The 7485-nt window shown below is 39.5% G+C and overlaps 1 protein-coding gene across 1 annotated transcript in view; it reads right to left on the minus strand.

Moving 5' to 3' along the window:
• Window positions 1-6876, minus strand: part of MANEAL (mannosidase endo-alpha like) — a 65420-nt gene extending 58544 nt beyond the window's left edge. Inside the window, exon 1 of the mRNA XM_075336066.1 lies at window positions 6456-6876. The gene's annotated coding sequence lies outside the window, so the exon portion shown is untranslated. The remainder of the gene's footprint in view (window positions 1-6455) is intronic.
• Between the last annotated feature and the right edge of the window lie 609 nt (window positions 6877-7485).

Below are 7485 nucleotides of genomic sequence, written 5' to 3' on the forward strand. Positions count from 1 at the left end.
ACTACTACAAGTAATGGAAGGCCTCTCATATGTTGAGAGGTTGAAAAAGATGGATTTGTTTAGCTTAGAAAAAAGACATCTCAGAGGATATCTCATTTATATGTATAAATACATGTGTCGTCAATATAAAGGACTGGCACATGACTTATTTCTTCCAAAGACAATACTAAGGACCAGGGGGCATTCCATGCGAGTGGAAGAAAAGCGATTCCGACAGCTAAATAAGAAAGGGTTCTTTACAGTTAGAGCAGTCAGACTGTGGAATGCCCTACCACAAAAGGTAGTAATGGCAGATACTATAACAGGTTTTCAAAAAGGGCTGGATGATTTCCTCAGTACACACAACATTGTTGGTTATAAATGACTAAGGGTGGCTTTACATGCTGCGATATCCGGCCCGATATCGTTAGCATGCGACCCACCCCCATCGTTTGTGCGAAACGGGCATATCGCTGCCCGTCGCGCACAAAATCTGGCACCCCCGTCACACATACTTACCTGCATAGCGACGTCGCTGTGACCGACGTACCGCCTCCTTTCTAAGGGGGCGGTCCGTTCAGCGTCACAGCAACGTCACTAAGCGGCCGCCCAATGAAAGCGGAGGGGCGGAGATGAGCGGGACGTAACATCCCGCCCACCTCCTTCTTTCCGCATTGTGGCCGGACGCAGGTAAGGAGATGTTCCTCGTTCCTGCGGCGTCACATGTAGCGATGTGCACTGCCGCAGGAACGAGGAACAACTTCGCCCCTGCGACAGCAGCGATAACTGGCAGCGGACCCCCAAGTCAACGAGGAGCGATTTTGGACGTTTTTGCAACGATCCAAAATCGCTCCTAGGAATCACACGCTACGACATCGCTACAGCGGCCGGATGTACGTCACAAAATCCGTGACCCCAACGAGATCGCTGTAGTGAAATCGTAGCGTGTAAAGCCCGCTTTAATGACAAAATGTAGAACTGGTGGAGGAAGGTTGAACTAGATGGACCTAGGTCTTTTTGCAACCTATGTAATTATGTAGCTATGTAACACCTAGGACCACTGAGCAACAGTCCAATTCTTTTTCTCCTTGGTCCAGGTAAGACGCTTCTGGCATTGTCTATTGGTCATTAGTGGCTTGACACAAGGAATGAGACAGTTGTAGCCCATGTCTTGGATATGTCTGTGTGTGGTGGCTCTTGAAGCACTGATGCCAGCAGCAATACTCTCCTTGTAAATCTCCCCCAAATTTTTGAATGGCCTTTTCTTAACAATCCTATCAAGGCTGTGGTTATCCCGGTTGCTTATGCACTTTTTTCTACCACACTTTTTTGTTCCACTTAATATTCAATTAATATGCTTTGATACACAGCACTGTGAACAGCAAGCTTTTTTTTTAGCAATAACCTTTTGTGGCTTACCCTCCTTGTGGAGTGTGTCAATGACTGCCTTCTGGACATCTCTCAATTCAGCAGTCTTCCCAATGATTGTGTAGCCTACTGAACCAGACTAAGGGACCATTTTAAACTCTTAGGAAGCCTTTACTGGTGTGTTATGCTAAAATTATTCTAATTTTAGACTTTTGGGTTTCATTGGCTGTAAGCCATAATCAACAACATTATCAGAAATAAACTCTTGATATAGATCCCTCTGTGTGTAATGACTCTATATAATATATTCATTTCCTTTTTTGTATTGAATTACTGAAATAAATTTACTTTTTGGTGACATTCTAATTTATTGCGATGCATTCGTATGTAAAGGCTCCTTTACACACTGAGACTTTCTAGCGATCCCACCAGCGATGTCGACCTGGCCGGGATAGCTGGAAAGCCTCTAACAGTTGCTTGTGAGCTGTCAAACAGGCATACCTGGCCAACGACGCAGCAACGATATGAACCTGCAGAACGACCTCGCTGAAAAGGGAACGCTAGCATGCTAACAATGTCATTGTAACGGTGTCAAACACACCGATACATGCTGCGCAGCAGGAAACAAAGGACCAAAGAATGGTCCTGAACGACTTGCAGTGATCAGCGACCTCACAGCGAGGGCCAGGTTGCTGATGCGTGTCACACACTGCAATGTCGTTGGGGAGGTCGCTATTACGTCACAAAATCAGTGACGTTACAGCGATATCGCTAGCGATGTTGCAGTGTGTAAAGGGGCCTGTAGAGTCAGGGGAGATAGCTGTTGGTCGAATGATTGTATGGCTGACAGCTATCTAATGTGTTTGGGGGACATTAAATGGGTTGTCCAGTGAGAACAAATTATCACCTAGCCACAGAATAGGTGATAACTAGCCGATAGGAGTTATCTGACCGCTGGGACCTGCACTGATAAGCAGAATGATAAGCAAAATGGGGAACTTTTACTCCCATTACTAAATGAATCAACTACTAGAAAAAGCCGAGTGCAGATTTTCACAGCCCCATGTGGAAAAATGAACTGTAGATCGTGCACTGCTGCTCCATTCAAACGGGCATAAAAGTTCTCCATTCTGCTGATCGGTGCAGGTTCGAACAATTGGACACCCATCAAATCATCAAATTACTTATCCGCAGGAGACTGTTTTAATTGGATAACCTCCTTAATTGTATTCATGCTTGGAAGCAATGATATAAGATAAAGTTATATTTCCTGCATAAATAGTGATACCACAAATTACGTACTCCACCTTGCCTAGAAATACTCCTTAGAAGTGCTAGGAGGAGTATTTTTAACCCTATGTAAAATATGTAGAGTGACCTTTATCTATGTCATATAGCTGGGGTCATATATAATATACCTATGTCACAAATATTAATTCCTATGTCTTATAACTGGAGGCATATACGGTATATTATATCTACATTATATATCTTGAGTTGAATACCTACACCATATATCTGGGGTGAAAGATACTATACCTATATGATATGTCTGGGGTCATATATACTTTTCCTATATCATATATCTTATAACTGGGATCATATATATGCTAAATCCACAATATATCTCTGGAGTTGCATACCCTATACCTATATATATATATATATATATATATATATATATATATATATATATATATATATATATATATATATATATATATATATATATATATATACATACATATACACTATACATCATATATATAGTAAGTAAAGCACTATTAAATATGTTGGCACTAACGAAATAAAGATTATTATTATGTATCTGGGGTCATATATACTATACCTAGGTCATATACAGTGGGAGACATAACTATTGAACACGTCACCAGTTTTCTAAGTGAATATATTTCTAAAGTTGCAATTGAGATGAATCTTTCACCAGATGTTGGTAACAATCCATCCAATCTACACATGAAATCAAACCACAGATGTCCATAAATTAAGTTATGTGTAATGATAAATGACACAATGACAGGGAAAAAGTATTGAATGCGCTTACTGAAATTTATGTAATACTTCATACTAAATCATTTGTTGGTGAGGCTTCAAGACGCTTCCTGTATGGAGAAACCTAGTTGCATGCATTGCTCAGGTGTGATTTTGGCCATTTTCACACAAACTCTCTTCAAATCCAAAAGCTTCTGTGGGCTCCTTCTATGAACCCTGAGCTTTAGTTCCTTCCATACAGTTTCTTTTGGTTTCAGGTCAGATTGGCTGGGCCATTTTATCAGCTTTATTTTCTTTCTCTGAAACCAATTGAGAGTTTCCTTGGCTATGTATTTGCGATCATTATCTTGCTGATATGTCCACCTTTGTTTCATTTTCATCATCCTGGTTGATGGCAGCAGATTTTCTATTAAGAATGTCTTGGTACATTTGTCCATTTATCAATCCTTCAATTATATGACGTTTGCCAGTGCCTTATGCTGAAAAACATCTCCACACCATGATGTTCCCATCTCCAAACTTTACTGTTGGTATGGTGTTAAAGGCCTCCACATATTGAGCGTATTATGGCATCCAAAGAGTTCAATTTTGGTCTCATTTGGCCAGACTATATTTTATTTCTATAGCTCTTCATGGGTCATCCTTGGCTCTTGGGCAATTCTTCTGATAACCCGTTTCACTTTTCTGTTTGAAATCGTGGGGAGCTTGTCGTGGCCAGTTTATGGTGAAATGATGTTCTTTCCACTTCCGCATTAAACCCCCTACAATGCTCAATGGAAACTTCAGTAGTTGAGAAATTCTGTAAACAAAGTCATCAGTATGTTCAACAATAAGGTTGCAAAGGTCTTGAGACAGCTCACTGGTTTTACCTATCATGAGATGTTTCTTCTGTGGCACCTTGGTAATGATACATCTTTTTATAAGCCATCAGTTAAACCAGCTGATATTATTTTTTAATAAGTGGCAGGATTGCTTTCTAATTATTGATAGATTTCAGCTGACTTTTTTTTTTTTTACTTTCCATGGCTTTTTTCACCTTTTTTTCTGCACGTGTTGAATATTTTTCCCTGTGTCATGCCTCATTATTACACATAACTTCATTTGTGGACATCTATGGTTGACTTCTTTGCCAGTATGGATTAGATGGGTTGTTACTGACATATGGTGAGAATTTAATGTCAATAGCACCTTTAGAAATATATTTACTTAAAAAATTGATAACGTGTTTAATACTTATTTGACCGTCTGCATGTGGAGTGATACATACTATACCTACGTCATATATGGGGTCACATATACTTTACCTATATCATATATCTGAGGTTCCATCATTCCCAAAAAGACTCATGGATTTACTAGCTCAAAAGGTTGCTTCTACTCAATACTAAGCAAAGGGTAGGAATACTTATGTGAGATTTCAGTTTTTCTTATTTAATATATTTGAAAAAATTTCTACATTTCTGTTTTTTTTCTATCAAGATGGGGAGCAGAGAGTACACTAATGAGAAAAAAAATGAACTTTTCTGAATTTACCAAATGTCGGCAATAAAACAAAGAGTGACAAATTTAAAGGGGTCTGAATACTTTCCGTACCCACTGTATATTATAAAACTGGGGTCAAATATCCTATACTTATGTTATATATCTGAGGTTATTTATCCTATACCTATGTCATGTATATGGAGTATTATATACTATACCTATACTACATCTGAGGTTATATATCCTATACCTATGTTATATATCTGGGGGTCATATATCCTATACCTACATCATATATCTGGGGTTGTATATATTATGCCTACATCATAAATCTGGGGTCCTATATACACTATACCTACATCATATATCTTGGATGGTATAACCTATACCTATGTCATATATCAGGGGTAGTATATCCTATACCTATGTCATATATCTGGGGCAGTAATATAATAATATTTATTCATTTATATAGCGCTATTAATTCCATAGCACTTTACATACATTATAGTACATACTATACCTGTATTATACATCTGGGGTCGTATATCCTCTACCTATGTCATATATCTGGGATAGTATATCCTATACCTATATTATACATCTGGGGTCATATATCCTATACCTATGTCATATATCTGGGGCAGTACATACTATACCTATATTAGACATCTGGGGTCGTATATCCTATACCTATGTCATATATCTTGGGCAGTACATACTATACCTATATTATACATCTGGGGTCATATATCCTATACCTATGTCATATATCTGGGGCAGTACATACTATACCTATATTATACATCTGGGGTTATATATCCTATACCTATGTCATATATCTGGGGCAGTACATACTATACCTATATTATACATCTGGGGTCATATATCCTATACCTATGTCATATATCTGGGGCAGTACATACTATACCTATATTATACATCTGGGGTTATATATCCTATACCCATGTCATATATCTGGGGCAGTACATACTATACCTATATTAGACATCTGGGGTCGTATATCCTATACTTATGTCATATCTTGGGCAGTACATACTATACCTATATTATACATCTGGGGTCATATATCCTATACCTATGTCATATATCTGGGGCAGTACATACTATACCTATATTATACATCTGGGGTTATATATCCTATACCTATGTCATACATCTGGGGCAGTACATACTATACCTATATTATACATCTGGGGTCGTATATCCTATACCTATGTCATATATCTGGGGCAGTACATACTATACCTATATTAAACATCTGGGGTCATATATCCTATACCTATGTCATATATCTGGGGCAGTACATACTATACCTATATTAAACATCTGGGGTTATATATCCTATACCTATGTCATATATCTGGGGCAGTACATACTATACCTATATTATACATCTGGGGTCGTATATCCTATACCTATGTCATATATCTGGGGCAGTACATACTATACCTATATTATACATCTGGGGTCGTATATCCTATACCTATGTCATATATCTGGGGCAGTACATACTATACCTATATTATACATCTGGGGTTGTATATTCTATACGTAGGTCATATACTTGGAACTGTATATACATTACCTACCTTACAGATGGGTAACAATACCACTACTATCGGTCCAATCACCCAAGAGTTGCAGGATGCAGGTTGTGCTCATTGTGTCCAGCCGAGGCTTATAATGAGGGGGGCTGCAGCATGCCAGTCATGGTGGTGCTGTAGCACGGAAGGCTCCTGTGTCCTCCTGCAATGACCGTGCCGCCATAGAGTGTAGTATTTAGGAGGAGGCGGCAGCACACAGCATCCTCACAGCCGACATCACACCTCCTGCTCTTCCCCACATCCCCGCACTCCTCATCCTGTGTCCATCCTGCACAATGCTTTCATTAGAAAATGGCAGAGGCTTATCATCACTCACACGGGGGAGCTACAACAGGTGCATATTTTATGCAGATAAGCTACGAGTTCTTTACAATGTCTCCATATAGTGTAAATATATATTACTATGGGTACAATATGGAACCTATGATGTATCGTGTTGTAAAGAAGAGTATGGAGCTATCATAAGGAATGTGCCCGTACACCCCCCTGCCTTCAGCCAGTGGTACATCCCATATGAGCACTCTGCAGTGTGAACAGAAGGCAGCTTTATGTGGTGGGGAAGAACTTGCATTGTGCCAGTGTATTAGTATGTGGGGGTTATGTCATAGATATGGTGGCAGACTATTAGCTTCTCGTGGTGAAGCCATGCACATAGTGGCAGTGTTTTATTATACAGTGGTGATGTCATGGACACAGTGCCTGTGTATTAGCATGTGGTGAATGATGTCATGGACACAGTGCCTGTGTATTAGCATGTGGTGAATGATGTCATGGACACAGTGCCTGTGTATTAGCATGTGGTGAATGATGTCATGGACACAGTGCCTGTGTATTAGCATGTGGTGAATGATGTCATGGACACAGTGCCTGTGTATTAGCATGTGGTGAATGATGTCATGGACACAGTGCCTGTGTATTAGCATGTGGTGAATGATGTCATGGACATAGTGCCTGTGTATTAGCATGTGGTGAATGATGTCATGGACATAATGCCTGTGTATTAGCATGTGGTGAA

Source organism: Anomaloglossus baeobatrachus, chromosome 2 (assembly GCF_048569485.1).
Source record: "Anomaloglossus baeobatrachus isolate aAnoBae1 chromosome 2, aAnoBae1.hap1, whole genome shotgun sequence".
Taxonomy (NCBI): domain Eukaryota; kingdom Metazoa; phylum Chordata; class Amphibia; order Anura; family Aromobatidae; genus Anomaloglossus; species Anomaloglossus baeobatrachus.